This window comes from Sapajus apella, unplaced genomic scaffold (assembly GCF_009761245.1).
Source record: "Sapajus apella isolate SASKATOON/1434 unplaced genomic scaffold, GSC_monkey_1.0 scaffold86, whole genome shotgun sequence".
NCBI classification, from domain to species: domain Eukaryota; kingdom Metazoa; phylum Chordata; class Mammalia; order Primates; family Cebidae; genus Sapajus; species Sapajus apella.
In genome coordinates, this window is record NW_022437026.1 from 1,820,434 (window position 1) to 1,836,934 (window position 16,501).

The 16,501-nt window shown below is 51.6% G+C and overlaps 1 protein-coding gene across 3 annotated transcripts in view; it reads right to left on the minus strand.

Moving 5' to 3' along the window:
• Positions 1-16,501, minus strand: part of NINJ2 (ninjurin 2) — a 104,856-nt gene that overhangs the window by 1,649 nt on the left and 86,706 nt on the right. Inside the window, exon 1 of one of the 3 annotated variants that reach the window (XM_032254416.1) lies at positions 14,919-15,036. The exons of the other annotated variants lie outside the window; for them this stretch is intronic. The gene's annotated coding sequence lies outside the window, so the exon portion shown is untranslated. Of the gene's footprint in view, positions 1-14,918; positions 15,037-16,501 lie in introns of those variants that run through there. 3 annotated transcript variants of the gene reach the window in all.

Sequence of the window (16,501 nt, forward strand, 5' to 3'; positions counted from 1 at the left end):
CCTGATAAAATTAAAGGTTGGACTAGAAAACCCGTAAGGACCTCTGCACTCTGAAATGGTGTTCTATTGCAGTTGATATTTCCTGGAGGGTCGCCCCGTCTCTCGCACCCTCTCCTGTCCAGCTGGAGAAAGTGAAAAGGCTGGTAAAATGCACCTTCCTCGTTCTATTCACTATTTTACCTGGGCCAGTCCTCAGCTTTGGGCTGTTTTATTTTCCTCTGAGAGGAAAACACTTGAGAAGACAATAGAAGGAGCTTGGAGGCTTGGGTGAAATAAAGGAAGCATCCTCCTCCCCCAGAATGCCATGGTCCCAAGGCAGAGTGCACAGCTCAGCAACTGAACACAGCTGCATTCCCAACCCTCAGGAGCACTGGAGTTGCCGCCCTGCTCAGGCACACACGCTGTCAGACAGGCTGTCAGGATACACATCCAAGCATGCCATGAGTGTGAACACACATTAATGCATACTAGCTAAACACTCTTCATTCATTTGAACTATGACTTGTGGCTAGGATTTATTGAAGCATAGTTTACATTTGATCTGATTTTGAAGTGTAACACTTCTCAAGAAGCCACTAACTCCAAAAGACAGAATCAGAATACAGAGCATATGCTGTGGGCCTCTGGGGTGGGCCAAGAAATTCAGTCTGGGCCCCATGGCCAAGGGCAATCTGCAGTCACTCAAGAGACCTTGGGAGATCGATTTAGCAATGGTGCTTGGAATAGATTGGGCCAGCAAGGGCTGGAAGCAGGGGGAGTCATTTAAAAGTTATAGTCTGGATTTAGGATCACAGTGAAAAGGAACTGAAGTGGAGCGAGGTGAGAAAGCCAAGGAAAGGAGGACTTTGAAAGATGCTACAGCCTGGAGGTAAGGAAGGTGACCCAGCAGATCACCACCACGGGACAGGTGCCTGCTGGGTGTGGACAGATGGATGCATGCATAGATATGCACAGTGATGCATACTAGTTAAACACTCTTAGTTTTTAATTTTTTGGCTAGGATGTGTTGAAACATAATTTACATTTGATTTTCTTTTGAAGTATAAAATAAACCTTCGCAGATAAATGGATGGATGGATGGATGAATGGGTGGATGGATGGATGGATAGATGGATGGATGGAGGTGTGGATGATTGGATGGGCAGGTCTCAGAGGGTCTGGAATGTTCCTTGTACTTCGTGCAACCCCAGCAAGTCACTTAACTTCTCTGTATCCCAGGGATTTACGCAGAGGACAGTCGATTTACACACAGGCTAACTGATTAGGCTGTCTATCAGAAACTTTGGATTCTATACGCTCTTAAGATACCCTGAAATGAGAATGGGCACCGTGGCTCATGCCTCTAATTCCAGCACTTTGAGAGGCCAAGGCAAGCAGATCACTTGAGGTCCGGAGTTTGAGATCAGCCTGGCCAACATGGCAAAATCCTGTCTCTACTACAAATACAATAAAATTAGCAGGTCATGGTGGCACACGCCTCTAATCCCAGCTACTCAGGAGGCTGAGTCAGAAGAATCACTTGAACTGGGAGGTGGAGGTTGCAGTGTTTTGGCCATGCATCCTCAATATATATACACTCTTCCATTATCAATTATACATATTTTATTGGACTAATATATATAGTAAAACATCCAAAAGTAGAAACATTTGAAAGGATTACATAAAAATCAATATAAATAGGAGTTCAATTTTCTTATCCTAAAATATGGTCTTGGGCACCCGTCTTTGGAGACCCAGCTCTAATCCGCATGCCTGGCTACAGATTGGACCAACCCTCTCCTAGGCCAGCAGAATGGGACCCCTGTTCCCCAGTCCTTCTCCTAAAGTTTGCCTTCAAAGCTCAGCCCCATGTCTCCACCCTGCTCTTCTCGCTTCCTTTCCGAGCTCCTGGCCCCTGCTCCATTTGCCAGGAGGGTGCACACGCACAGACACAGCCAAGAGGTGCAGGGTCGTGGGTGCTAACAGCGCCTGCTCTGAGACGGAATCGGCCCCGGCAGCCTGTGTCCCTCAGACTGCCTGCCTCGGACTCTGTGGGCCATCACTGGAGGATCAAACACAGAGAAGTGGCTCTTCCGCTTTGACCACAGTGCAGGCCATCAGCTTTCTACACTGGGCAGTTCCCTGCACCTGGATTGTTCATGATCAAATTCTGAGTGTCCTCAACTTCTGGTCAGGGAGGATTCACAGAGGGCAATCAAGAGTGTACACTTTGGCCCACGGAGCAATTTAAGTGCTTTCCGTGGAAGATGAGAGTGGAGAGCAGTAGGTAGCTTTCATTCGGTAGATTGAATGTACATGTCTGGCGGTTGGGGCTGTGAGGACACCAATGCCGAATAAGGCATAGCTGCTGCCCCTCCCTGGAATCCCTGGTGAGCACTGTCCCAATGGGCCACAGGCTGCTCACAACAGGCGCTGGCAAGCTCTTTTTCACAGCCACCAAAATCAGGCTGGGAGCCGGGGCCCAGAGAAAGAAGGAAAAAGGCTGTGGTCACGGAAGGAATGGAGTGCTCACTACCTCTCCCCGCCTTCATTCGTGTTTGATTTTGCTGGGGCCTGGCTTTCAGTTTGTGCTGGAGGCAGCCAGCGAGGATGGAGAAGGTAGGGACAGAGGGTGAGTGAGGACCTTCGTGGACTTAGGAGGCCACACAGTGTTCAGGGCCTTTGGAAATGCAGTTTAAGCAAGGCTGGCTTGTCTAGGGCCAGCTGGCCTGGTTGTTTAGGGCCAGGGATCTCAGAGCCAACGCCCCACAAAGGCCCATGGTCACTGTCAGCCCCAAGGCTGCAGCAGCCTGTGGTCATAGCCCATTTGGTGACGGTTTGTCCTTGGTCTCCAGGAGCACTCATTAGGCAAGAGAGTCTCACCTCCTACCCCCAAATTCAAAGTGCTTCTGCCCAGGCTCAGCTGTGCTCCCTGGCCTCCCTGCCCCAAGGCTGTGCACCCCTCCTCTCCCTCCCCCATTCTCCAGTTTGTCCAGTAGCTGCAAGCTTTGCACTTTCTCCTCCTTCCATCCTCAGCTTTCAGTTCAAGATCTGATGTACTGGTCTAGCTTCCAGAGAAACAGGCTCCGTTCCCTGAAAATTTGTTAACAGTGGACAGAACCGTAAACCCAGACCTCCAGTGGTATGTTTTGAGCACTGACCAAATAGCGGGGGAAGGGGTGGCCGTGGGTGGAAGGGGAGAATACTTGGGGAATTCGGCGGTCTTCCCAAGCCTCTATGAAAAGTATTGCTATGTAAATTTTAAGAGAGCTGGTTGGCTTTTGTTGTTAATTTAGAGCCATCGTTTCACAGAGGATGTGGGACAGTCAGTGCGCTTAGCGGGGTGCCCTCATCCTTTCCTCTCTAAATGCAGGGCCGATTCAGGACGGCCTTGAACTGCGGGTGCTGGGCGGGATCTCTGCAGGGCGTCCTCGCAGGCGCCGGCTCTCCAGAGCGTCCACACGGTGGCGCGCAGGGTCCGGAGAAGGGCCTCGGGCACCGCAGCTGCAGGATGGCGTTTCCACCCCGAGGGACCCAAGCGCAGGACGGGATTGGTGTGAAACCTGGACCCCTCCGAGGCCAGGACCGGGAGCCTGGCCCACAAATCTGGATGGGCCGACCTAAAACCCACCAAACACGTGTGTCAAGTCAGAGGAGTTCGAGAATCAACCGAAGCTGAAATGGGGCCAGCGTGGGGCGGGGAGGCGGAGAGGGGAGGGGCCTCCGGCACAACCTGCAGCCCAGCGGACCGCGGAGGGAAAGGCCGGCAGTGGGGCCCTGGTCGAAGGTGCCTGGAAAGGGGTCCCCTCGGTGCGACATCTTTAAAAGCAGGGAAAGGTTTCTTAATCCTTGTGGACAGTTTAGGTGCAGCCCTGCTCAGGGGCAGGGGGATGGAGGAAATGGCCTGCGGGCTCCCTTATACAGACAAAGCCCTAAATCCTGCAGGGGGGAATCCTTGTCGCCCACAGCCCACGGACTGGGAGCAACCCCACAGGGGTCAGATGATGGAGGACTGGGGAGCGCAGTAGGGTGGCCCCGGGTCCTGCTCAGAGGAGCTGGCACTTTAAGGCCAGGCCCAGGCGGGTCCAGAACAGAGACCCGGGAATGTGGGAAGGACCGTGGAGCACAGCCTCCTAGCATGAGTCATTCCCGTTTCACCGGACTCTTCACCGCCGGCTTTCGCTTGCCGCCCTCCCCTTGCCCTGGCCCTGACCCTGGCTTCTGCGCCCTCCCTGCAGAGCTGGCCCGGGTGCGCTGGCGGCCTCCACCCGCCACAAGCACGCAGCGCTCTGCCCGCTCCCGGCCCTTTTGAGTTGATCCTGGAAGAGCAGGGGACGGCAGGCTGGGACTCCCGATTTCTAGGACCAGCTCTGCCTCTGGGCTTGGCACTTTGGTGGTCACTTTCCACACCTGTAAAACTGGAGGAAAATCCCATCTCTGGAGGGCAGAGGCCATGGACAGACAGAACGACTCTGCTCCTCCACAGAAGAAAGGACAGAATCCAAGCGGTTCCCATGTTCCCAGCCTGAGATCCCTCTCTCAATGAGGCTGGCTCAGCGTCTTACTCAGGTCTCATTCTGCCCCGCCCCGCTCGCCCCGCCCCTGCCACTCACGGGCGGCAGGACACTGCTCAAGACTCATTGCTCTGGGTTCCCAGAGTCCTTGTTCAAGGCGTGGTTGCCTAGGGAAAGGCTGCCCATCAAAATCCGGCCAACCAATGACACCCGGACAGACGGGGAATTTGGGACGGCATGAAGCTGGAGCCGGACGGGTACAAGGGGGTGGGTGGAGATCCAGAGCCTGATCTGCGCAGCTCTAGGCCTTTGGCCACAAGAGGACGTGGGTTTGGTGATTGGCAGGGGATGAGGCAGGGGATGGGGGACACCACAGACCCAGCGGTCCCCAGTTTGCCCCACTCCTGGGCCTGTCCAGCACAGTCATTTCCCTCCCTCTTAGGCATCCTCCTCTCTGGTTCCAGCTCAGACTGGCCCCTTGCCAAGTCCCAGCTCCCAACGCTGGTGCGATTCCACCCCTCGAAGTCACGGATTGCTTCATTGTTCTGTGAGACAGCCCTTTATTCCTTAATCCTTGTTGGCCCATAGTTTTGTTTCTTTACAAAACTGAGGTTGGATAGGAAAGGGATGCCTTTTTTTAAGGGAAAAGTAAACATGTTTTTACCTTGTTTATTGACATTACGGGCCAGTGGGGGCCTTAAGTTACAACAGATCATTCTGCTCTTTCTTGGAGACAAGATTTCAGGGCCATTCTCCCAGCAGGAGGGCCGCGGGGGGTAAGTAACTGCCCTACCAAAAAGCCAGGAGCCACAGCTCAGTGTGGTTAGGCCCTGGGGCCTGGGGCAGGCCGTGTGCGTCCCATGGGAAGGTGTAGGCCTGGTGTCACCCGGAGGGTGTCACCAAAGGCACCTTGACCACATTCCAGCTCTGCTTTAAGGGGTGAGCAAGTGTGCCCACCCATTAAGCTCCTTTTCTTATCTGCGAGATTGAAGGGACTGGAACACAGGCTTCCTTGGGTCCTTCCCAGCACCGACTGATCTAGAAATGAGGAAGCCGGCTCTGAGTGGAGAATCCAGACGCTGAGGCCGTCGCAGAGAGGCCGCTGCAGGGCATGGGTGACCCTCCCCAGTGTCATCCCTGCCAGCCCTGAGAAGAACCACATAGCAGGCTTCCTGTGTGGCGAGGTCACACTCAGACCACACACTGGACAGGCCCAGAGGAACAGGGACCTATGGCCCTTCTGTTGGCTTCAAAATGACCGCCTGCCCAGGAAAGCCAGGCCTCCCCTGAGAAGGAGGCAGTCGTGACTTAGGCTTCTGGAAAGCTGATTTCTCACAAAGGGAAAGGGTGGGTCCCAGCCCCAGAAGAGTGATTCGTTCAAAGGAAGGGACTTAAGCAAGGTTTTTTTTTTTTTTTTTTTTTTTGAGATGGAGTTTCGCTCTTGTTACCCAGGCTGGAGTGCAATGGCGCAATCTCGGCTCACCGAAACCTCCGCCTCCTGGGTTCAGGCAATTCTCCTGCCTCAGCTTCCTGAGTAGCTGGGATTACAGGCACGCACCACCATGCCCAGCTAATTTTTTGTAGTTTTAGTAGAGACGGGGTTTCACCGTGTTGACCAAGATGGTCTCGATCTCTTGACCTCGTGATCCACCCGCCTCGGCCTCCCAAAGTGCTGGGATTACAGGCGTGAGCCACCGCGCCCAGCCCTTAAGCAAGCTTTTAATTCGGTGTCAGTGCTTGTCAGAATTCAGTTGGGAAGGGTGCCTGGGCCTGTCCCACTCTGCGCACACATAGTGGGCTCTCAGTGCACTGGAACGATGATGGTTCTCACTTACAGAAGACACCCCTGTGCCTGGCACAGGGTTAAACACAGGACATGAGTCACCTTGTGCAGTCTTCTCAAATGGTTCTGCAAAGTAGGTGGGGTCGTCATCACCGCAGTTGAGAATATGGAGGTTCAGAGAGCCTAGGTAGCTTGCCCAAGATCACACAGCACAGTTTGGTTTGAATGTGTCCTAAAGTTTATGGGTTGGAAAATTAATCCCTACTGTAATAGTATTGAGAAGTGGGAACTTTAAGAGGTGATTAGGTCATAAGGGCTCTGCCCTTATTTTTGAATTAATGCCATTATCATGGCAGTGAGTCAAGTTATCTCAGGAGTGGGTCCCTGATACACAAGGTAGGTGTGGCTCCCTCCTCTCTCTTGTGCCTGCAAGCTCTCTGGCCCGCCACCTTCTAGCATGGGAGGATGCGGCACGAAGGCCCTCACCAGATGCCAGTGCATTGTTCTTGGACTTCCCAGTCTCCAGACCAGGAGCCAAATAAACTTCTATTGTTTATAAATTACCCGGTCTCCATTATTCTGTTATAGCAACACAAAACAGACCAAGACATAGCCCCCCAAAAGGCCAGTGTTTAAAATAAACATGTTAAAACAAAACTGAACTTATGACTTCATCTCACCCAGACCCTAGCTGGTCCTTCGCTGAAGTGGGAATAATATCTGCCCTGTCTAGCACAAAGGGCTGTTAGAAGGATCAGTAAGATAATGTGGGTGAATGTGCTTTGAAAACTGTAAGGTATTAAATATCAGATGAGGAGGGAAATCTCTCCCACACAGGATTATGTTTCCACCTATGGGCCTAGAGGCATTTTAAATACTGTGTTGTGACTCAGGGCCCGTCCCAGCCCCAATTTCAAAATAGGCACCATGTATGGTCCTAACAATTTCCATTGTGTTTGAAATGCCTCCTGTACTCATCCGGCAGCCTCTCTCCTCGCTTCTGCTGGCTCTCGCCTTCGGGTTGCCACAGACGCAGGAAGGGAAACACTCACACAACACCCCCCTGCATTGGGTCTCCAGGGTCATTGTTACTCAAGTGCAGTGCTCTCCCCTGGGCCCCCACCCACCTCTCTAGCCCGGTCCCCAGCTCCTCCTCCCACCCCTGGAGAGGAACCCCGTGCCAGGCTCTGTGATGCTGAGACGCACAGGGCCACACCAAATTACTCACTGTTCCCTAATGCACCCCACCCTTCCCAGCAGCTCCTGCTCTGCTCCAGGACTACAGCCTTTCATTCTTTGCCATGACTCCCCCAGGAAAAGCCTCCCCTCCTTTCTAGACCCTGTCCCCAAGTGCACTCCACCCAGAAAGAAGATCGCCTGCTCCCTGGCCTGTGCTGGCCTTGGGCATTGTTGAGACCTCTTGAGATGGCTCCTTGGGCCGGGCGCGGTGGCTCAAGCCTGTAATCCCAGCACTTTGGGAGGCAGAGGCGGGTGGATCACGAGGTCAAAAGATCGAGACCATCCTGGTCAACATGGTGAAACCCCGTCTCTACTAAAAATACAAAAAATTAGCTGGGCATGGTGGTGCGTGCCTGTAATCCCAACTACTCAGGAGGCTGAGACAGGAGAATTGCCTGAACCCAGGAGGCGGAGGTTGCGGTGAGCCGAGATCGCGCCATTGCACTCCAGCCTGGGTAACATGAGTGAAACTCCGTCTCAAAAAAAAAAAAAAGAAAGAGAGATGGCTCCTTGGGCTGCTCACTTTAGCACATGGCCCCCATATTCCACAGGCCTGGGTCCCCATGGAGCCTAGCTCAGCACCTTGCCCACATTACGTGCACAATGAATGATGATCACACTGCATTTTTTATGAGAGAGTTTTTTCAAAAAAGGCAAAAATAAGGGTCCTTAAGGGTAGGGCTTCAGGCACAGTGGCATCTGGGTGGGGAGTGGAGTTTGGATAGTGAAACTTTGCTCTTCTAATACTGCCTCCACTGCAGGGAGAGCCCTTTCTTCCCTGGATCCTGCCTTTGCTCGGCAGTCCTGAGGGAGCCTCAGGGAATCAATGACTGGGCCTGGAAGCTGCAGCGGGTCTTCAGGTCAAAAGCTGTAAAAGCCCAAACCCCTGAAGCCTTCTATCTGGGGAAGGCCACATGCAGGCTCCCTGCCTGCGGCCTTCCCCTGCCAAGAGCAGTGATCTCGCCCTTAAATCAACAGTCTCTAATCCACGTCAGGGTGGGGTGTCTTTTGCGTGTTATTCCAGCAATAATATGTAACTGGTCCAGAAATCTCCTCTGAGCCCTGGGCGCAGTCTCACTGCGAGTTCCAGCCCTTGCCCGAAGCTGCAAACTGAGACCTAAAGCGGCAGCATCCAGAGGCCACGTGGGGAGAGGCCTCCCGGGAAGGCCTGTGGCGCCGCTGTTGTCCACCAGGGGGCGCCAGAAAACAGCGTGGCAAGGCCCCAGGCCACCTCTACCGGCCCGCGCGGGCACACCCGGGGCTTTGACCCCTTTGTGACAGAGGAGACGGACGGGTTTCTCGCTAACGAAAAGGTGCCATAGATTACAAACAAGCTGTGTGTAAGGAGGGACGGGAAAGCACGAGTGTTGAAACGGGAACCCAGAGGGTCCTGCTTGCTTTTTTATTTATTTTAGTTATTACTGTTTTTTTGAGACAGGGTCTTGCTCTGTCGCCCAGGCTGGAGTGTGGTGGCTCAGTCATAGCTTACTGCAGCCTCGACCTCCTGGGCCCAAGCGATCCTGCCTCCTCAGCCTCCCAAAGGGCTGGGACTACAGGCGTGAGCCACCACCCAGCCTTTCTTGCTCTTTCTTAGGGAGCATTTTCCACCTCCCCTGCAAGAGGTCACTTTGTCAGGGCTTTCAGAAAAGATTGTTATCTCGGGGTTCAAAGTTAATCGTGGATTTACCTACACACCGAAACATCCAAAGAATCGATCTGCTCCCTCTCAATATCCACCCTAAACAAGATCACTCTCCCAATCAGCGGCTTGTCCTGGGGCTTCCAGACCCATCTGGCCGGCTCTTTGTTCTATGCTCACCTTGCCCTTGAGGTTCTCAGACGCATTCCCCAAGCCCTCCCAGCCAATCTCTGCCGACTACAATCCTACTCATCCCTCAAGGGCTAACAAAATGTGCTAAAATTTAAACAGTAATAAAGAATGATAATGCTGTATGCCAGGCTGGACTCCACAAGGCAGGTATTAACAGAGATGGTCCCCGGCTTTCACACCACTGTGAGTGACGCACTTTAGAAACTGTACTTCGAGCCGGGCGCGGTGGCTCACGCCTGTAATCCCAGCACTTTGGGAGGCCGAGGGGGGTGGATCACGAGGTCAAGAGATCGAGACCATCCTGGTCAACACGGTGAAACACCGTCTCTACTAAAAATACAAAACATTAGCTGGGCATGGTGGCGCGTGCCTGTAATCCCAGCTACTCAGGAGGCTGAGGCAGGAGAATTGCCTGAGCCCAGGAGGCGGAGGTTGCGGTGAGCCGAGATCGCGCCATTGCACTCCAGCCTGGGTAACAAGAGTGAAACTCTGTCTCAAAAAAAAAAGAAACTGTACTTTGAATAGCCATACGACCACTCTCTTTTTCACTTTCAGTACAATATTCAATAAATTACGTAAGATATTCCACACTTTATTATAAAGTAGGGTTTGTGTTAGATGATTTTGCCCAGCAGCAGGCTGGTGTAAGTGGGCTGAGCACACTGAAGTTAAGCTAGGCTAAACTGTGAAGCTTAGTGGGCTAAGCGTATTAAATGCATTTTGACATGATATTTTCAACTTACTATGGGTTTATCAGAATGTGGCTCTACCATAAGTTGAGAAGCATCTGCAGTCCCCCCTGCCCCCCCATTTTTTTTAAGAGTCTTGCTGTTGGTGGCTCACGCCTGTAATCCAAGCACTTTGGGAGGCCGAGGCGGGTGGATCACAAGGTCAGGAGTTCAAGACAAGACTGGCCAACATGGTGAAACCCTGTCTCCACTAAAAAAAAAAATTAAAAAATAAAAATTTTTTTTTTTTATTTAAAAAAAAAGAGTCTTGCTGTGTCACCCAAGCTGGAGTGCAGTGGTGCAATCTTGGCTCACTGTAACCTCCGCCTCCTGCATTCAAGGGAGACTCCTGCCTCAGCCTCCCAGGTAGCTGGGATGTAGTCCCATTTTACAAGTGAAGAAACTGAGGCTCAAAGAGATCAAATGCCCGAAGTCACCAGATACTAAGGGATGGCCCCATTGTCTGAATCCTATGCTTGCATTTTTTATCCTATATTGCAATGGTTCTCAATGTGTGGTCCTGTAAGTAACAGCAGCAACATCACCTGAAAACTTACTAGAAATGAAAATTTTTTAATTTTTGTAGAGATGAGGTCTCACCATATTGGCCAGGCTAGTCTCGAACTCCTGAGTTCAAGCGACTCCACCTCAGCCTCCTAAAGTGTTGGGATTACAGGCATGCGCCACTGCACCAGGCCCCTGGATCACCCTCTTTTTTTTTTTTTTTTTTTTGGGACGGAGTTTCGCTCTTGTTACCCAGGCTGGAGTGCAATGGCGCGATCTCGGCTCACCGCAACCTCCGCCTCCTGGGTTCAGGCAATTCTCCTGCCTCAGCCTCCTGAGTAGCTGGGATTACAGGCATGCGCCACCATGCCCAGCTCATTTTTTGTATTTTTAGTAGAGACGGGGTTTCACCATGTTGACCAGGATGGTCTCGATCTCTTGACCTCGTGATCCACCCGCCTCGGCCTCCCAAAGTGCTGGGATTACAGGCGTGAGCCACCGCGCCCGGCCCCAATTAATTTTTAAAACATTTTTTTGTAGGGATGTGGTCTCACTATGTTGCCCAGGCTGGTTTTGAACTCCTGGCCTCAAGGGATCCTCTCACCTTGGACTCTCAAAGTGCTGAGATTACAGGCATGAACCACTGCACCTGGCCAAGATGACCCACTTTTTCAGTATTAGAGCTGGGCTTTGAACCCAGGCAGGCTCTGGATCCTGTGTCCTTAACTGCTACAGCCCTGGAAGCATAGGCTGTGTAAGTCCCTCAACAATGGGGATCAGTCTAAAATAGCTATAGGTAGCATGTCGAGATCATTCCAGAGAGGAGTGAATGAGTCAAAACCGTCTTTTGAACCAGCAGGCAGAGGCCACAGCAGCTCCCGTCTGCCCAGCCCGGTGCTGCCGGCTGCTGCTCCTCGTCGGTCTCTAAGGGTTTAGTGTTTTTTCTTTTGAGACAGAGCCTCGCTCTGTCACCCAGGCTGGAGTGCAGTGGCATGATCTCGGCTCACTGCAACCTCTGCCTCCCGGGTTCAAGCGATTCTCCTGCCTCAGCCTCCTGAGTAGCTGGAACTACAGGTATGCACCACCACACCCAACTAATTTTTGTATTTTTAGTAGAGATGGGGTTTCACCCTGTTGGTCAGGCTGGTCTAGAACTGCTGACCTTGTGATCTACCCACCTCCACCTCCCAAAGTGCTGGGATTACAGGTGTGAGCCACCACGCCCAGCGGTCTAGTGCTTTTATTCCCAGATTCTTTTCATGTCCTCTCTCAGAAGTACTTATAGCACCTCTCTTGTTTTTGCTGAACCTTAGATTTTGTGGTGGAGCCTAAATCCAGAAAGGAGGCCTAAACAGGGGCAAGTGGAAAGGACTTTCAGAACAATTAATCACAAAGCAAAATATCAACATTCCACATGAGGGTGTATATGAGTTTTGTATGTTCCCACTAGACTGTGCATTCCCAAAAGGTAAGAGTTATTTCCTCGGGATTTAAGGCAATTAAAATAAGAAGAAATGAGAGTTGAGCCTACAGTCTCTGGCTATAGTCCAGGTGAGACCTCATGAAGTAGATCATATCTGACAGTGAGATAGGAAAAAGGGAAGGTGGTGAATTTCCCACCCCACCCAGCCCTGCAGACAGCCTGCCAAGATTCCTATTGAGTTCAGTTCAACAAACCTGTTTCCACTTCCTAGCAAGAGCTAGGCATCTAGGATGCAACAGAGATCCCTGGCTTCCCTACAGCCCCTGTGAAAGAAAACTAGAATCTCGGGACCCCCAAATTCACTATGTCAAAGAGAAAGTTAAGCTTGGACATGGAGTCACACAAAACAAAAAGAAACTGCCATCCTTGTGTTCCCAAACAGCTATCATTTCACACGCTTACTTTATGTTACATAAAATGCGGATTCACTGCGTCCAGGACAAAAACGTAATTGGCCCGCCCCCACCCCCCTTCCTCTTTTCACATTTAAATTTACATTCACCTGCACTGATCAGAGCCTCACAGGAATGTAACCACTAGCCTCACTCCCTACCCATCCTCATTTTAAAAAATCTCCCCCTCTTGCTTTGCTCTTTCCCTTTAAATATTGAAATTCCCCAAATCCTCTTTGGCAAAAGCATAGGTCACAGATCCTATGATGTTTCTGTTTTCTGGGTTCCCCCTCAACTTCAGCAGAACAAACCTCTAAGCAATGGAGATCTGCCTCAGTCACATTTCAGTTTACATCCTATTCTCCGAATCCGCTAAAATGGCAAAGCTTAGCAGAGAATAAGTGTATCAACGGGAGAAGCCAGGAGATAAAGAGAACTTCTCCATCCCTCCTCAGTGGACAAGCTTCATGGGAACAACGGGGCGCCTAGCCTGCATGCCCAGTGAATGAAGCAGTGAATGAACGATGCTTTTGTCAGCAGGGTGCAGTGACTCACACCTGTAATCCCAGCACTTTGGGAGGCCGAGGCAGGTGGATCACTTGACGTGAGGAGTTTGAGACAACCCTGGGCAAAATGGTGAAACTCTATCTCTACTAAAAATATGAAAAGCCAGGCATGGTGGTGCACACCTGTAATTCAGCTACTCAGGAGGCTGAGGCAGGAGAATCACTTGAACTTGGGAGGCAGAGGTTGCAGGGAGACAAGATCATGCCTGAGTGACAGAGCGAGACCCTGTCTCAAAAAAACACCAAAGTTGCCTTTGATCTGTCACTCACTGTATTCATTCAGAAGAGACTTGAAAGGCAGAACCAGTGTGAGCTGAACTCCGTGAATCTCTTCTATGGCATCTTCTGGGGGTACTCGTCAATGGCTGTGATACACAGACACCTCGACTGCTGACATGCCTCCATATACCAGGGCAGCCACAGTGTGGTGTCTGCATGTCTGTCTGTGTGTCTGTCTGTGTATGTGCATCTGTGTCTGTGTGCCTCTGTGTGTGTCTGTGTGTCCGTGTCTGTGTACATGTGTGTGTGTCTATGTGTCTCTGTGAATGTGTGTGTGCATGTCTGTGTCTATGTACATGTGTCTGTGTGTATGTTTCTGTGTCTATGTGTCTGTGTGTGCATGTATGTATGTGTGCATTCATGTGTGTTTGTATGTGTGTGCCTGTCTGTGTGCATGTCTGTGTGTGTGTGCGTGTGCCTGTGTCTGTGTGCATGTGTGTGCGCATGTCTCTGTGTGTGTGTGCATGTATCTGTGCATGTGTCTGTGTGTATGTCTCTGTCTCTGTGTATTCATGTGTTTGTGTGTATGTGTGTGCATGTCTGTGTGAATGTGTGTGCATGTGTCTGTGTGTGTCTCTGTGTCTGTGTGCGTGTGTGTGTGCATGTCTGTGTGTGTCTCTGTGTGCATGTGTCTGTGTGTGTGTGCGTATGTGTTGGTGACTATGTGTGTGTGCGTACATGTGTGTGTGCGTCTGTGTGCACGTGTGTGTCTCTGTGTCCGTGTGTGTGTGTGTGTGTGTGTGCGTCTGCATGTGTCTGTTGTCCCTGAGCTCAGTAGCATCCTGGGTCCTGACCACAGACCCATAGATGAGACAGGTGCAGACAAGGCAGAGATGCCAATGCACTACCTGGAGGGAGCTCCGGGGGCCAAGGAGATCAAGATCGAGAAGTCCCTGCACACTGAGTCCGGGGATCAAAGCCCCTCCTGATTGGTGGGCCAGTCTGAATCAACAGCAGCTGCCAGCTTAAGCCACTCCTAGGAGGCCTGGGCCTGGAACCAGCCCGCCAGGATTGCCCTGGCCCTAGGACTCATGTCTTTTCCCGGCCAGCAAAGCAGGTCCAGCCTGGGTTCTCAACCGGGGCTCTCCTGTTCTCCGTCAGGATTCGAATGTGGCCAGTCACACATTCTCCCAGCCCTGACACCTGCACCTGAGCAGCCGCTCTGTGAAGTGGGCCAGGTTCTGGGGAAAAGAAGGCGTGAGCGGTAAGCGGGCCGGCAAGCAGGTGCAGGGATCTGACTGTGCTGCTGACCGTCCAGCTCACGCAGCTTCGGAGCTTCCCAGCTCACTTGTCTGTAAAAAGAGGAGATGCCCCTCTCCTCCCTCTTGTGGTGAGAAGCTGGTATCTGGTGAAATAGGTGAGCCACTGCTGAACTCAGCAAAACCCTCAGCAAAAGTCAATGTACGTCTCAGGTGACGTCTATCTCAGCCCCCAGGTGTCCTGAGAACCAGATTCCCCGTGGATGCTGAGCATGCAAACAGCCCAGTGGGAGGGCTTCCAGTCCACAGCCTCTCCCTGGCTCCCTGCACTGACCCCACGTGCTGCCAGGCTCCCCATGCATCCCCCTTCACTTCTCGCAGAGGCCCTGTGAGGAGAAACAGGCTCCAGAGAGGAATGTACCCGAGACCACGTGGCTAGGAGACCAGAGGCAAGATTTGAACCCGGGTCTGTGAGGCCACAGCTCAAACTCCTCAGCACTGTGTTCCTCTTCCCACAGCTCTTAGACCAGAGCCCTGAGGAAACCTTTCCTCCAGCGCCTAACGCAGAATTTGGCTGGGGGCATATGCTCAGGAGTGAATGAACGGATGCAGCCAGGCAGGCGTGCTAGTCCTCCCCTTAGCGCTGGCCCAGATCCAGGCTAGAAGCACCCTTTCCACAGCTCAGGGTGATGCCTCAGGGCAGCCAGGCAGGTGTCCGGCCACTGCTGTGACCTCACCCACTTTCTAAAAATACTAATGAGTGAGAGACCTCCAAGGCCACCAAACAGATATCCAGTTGCTCTCTGGGGTCAGTCCTTCACAGCCCAAGGCTGCCACCTGGCACCTGCTGCCTCTGGGCCTCCCGCCCAGCAGCTGACCCCTGTTATCCCTGTGACTGTTTACTGCAAGGCAAAGTCCAGTTTGGCAGAGGTGTGGACTTCCAAGCAGCCAGGTCCAGCTTGGCCCAGGCTCGCCCATGCTGAACTGTGGGGTAACAGGACAGCTTGGGGGTCTCTACCCCTAAGACCAGTCAAAGCAAACCCTTCTTTTTTGCTGGGGCTCCATTTCCACAGCCCTGAAATGGAGGCAATCAACCCCCACAAAGCCTTGGAGTGTGAGTGGCAGCCTGGCTTGGGGACGTGGACACTTAAGAGCCAGGACAGTGGCATTGAGACCTGGCACTGCCCCTTTATAGCTGCATGGCTTGGGACTTCTATCAGACACCTACTAAAATGGGGATCATACAATTACAGAACAGTGACAGTGTTAACCTATTTTTAAAGATCTATGTTTATATGCTTAAATCAATCTGATATGACATGGACTAAAATATCAAGTGTCATCTCTAAGCAACAGAATATCAAATATCTGTATTTTCTAATTTTTCTTCAATGAACATTTGGAGTTAAAAAACCCAAAATATTAAAGCAACAACCATATAATTAGTACTTAAGTATTTGTTCTGACTTACAGGACAGTTTGAGAATCACGTTCATGAAAGTGGTTTACAAACTGTGAAGGTCTTCAGAAATGTAATAGTTCTTATAACTTTCTCCAAGGGCATTTTGGAACTAAACTACAGGGATGGGGAAGAGAATAGTTTCCTGGCCAGGTGTGGTGGCTCACACCTTTAATCCCAGCGCTTAGGGAGACTGAGGTGGGTAAATTACTAGAGCCCAGAAGTCCTAGACCAGCCTGGGAAACATAGCAAAACACTGTCTCTACACAAAAAATTTTCTGGCTGGATGCAGTAGCTCATGCCTATAATCCCAGCACTTTGGGAGGCTGAAGCAGGTGGATCATCTGAAATGAGGAGTTCAAGACCAGCCTGGCCAACATGGTAAAACTCCATATGTACTAAAAATAAAATAAAATTTAAAAAAATCTGGGTGTGGTGGCACACGCCTGTAATCCCAGCTACTCAGGAGGCTGAAGCAGGAAAATCACTTAAACCCAGGAAGCAGAGGTTGCAGTGAGCCGAGATCACACCACTGCACTTCAGCC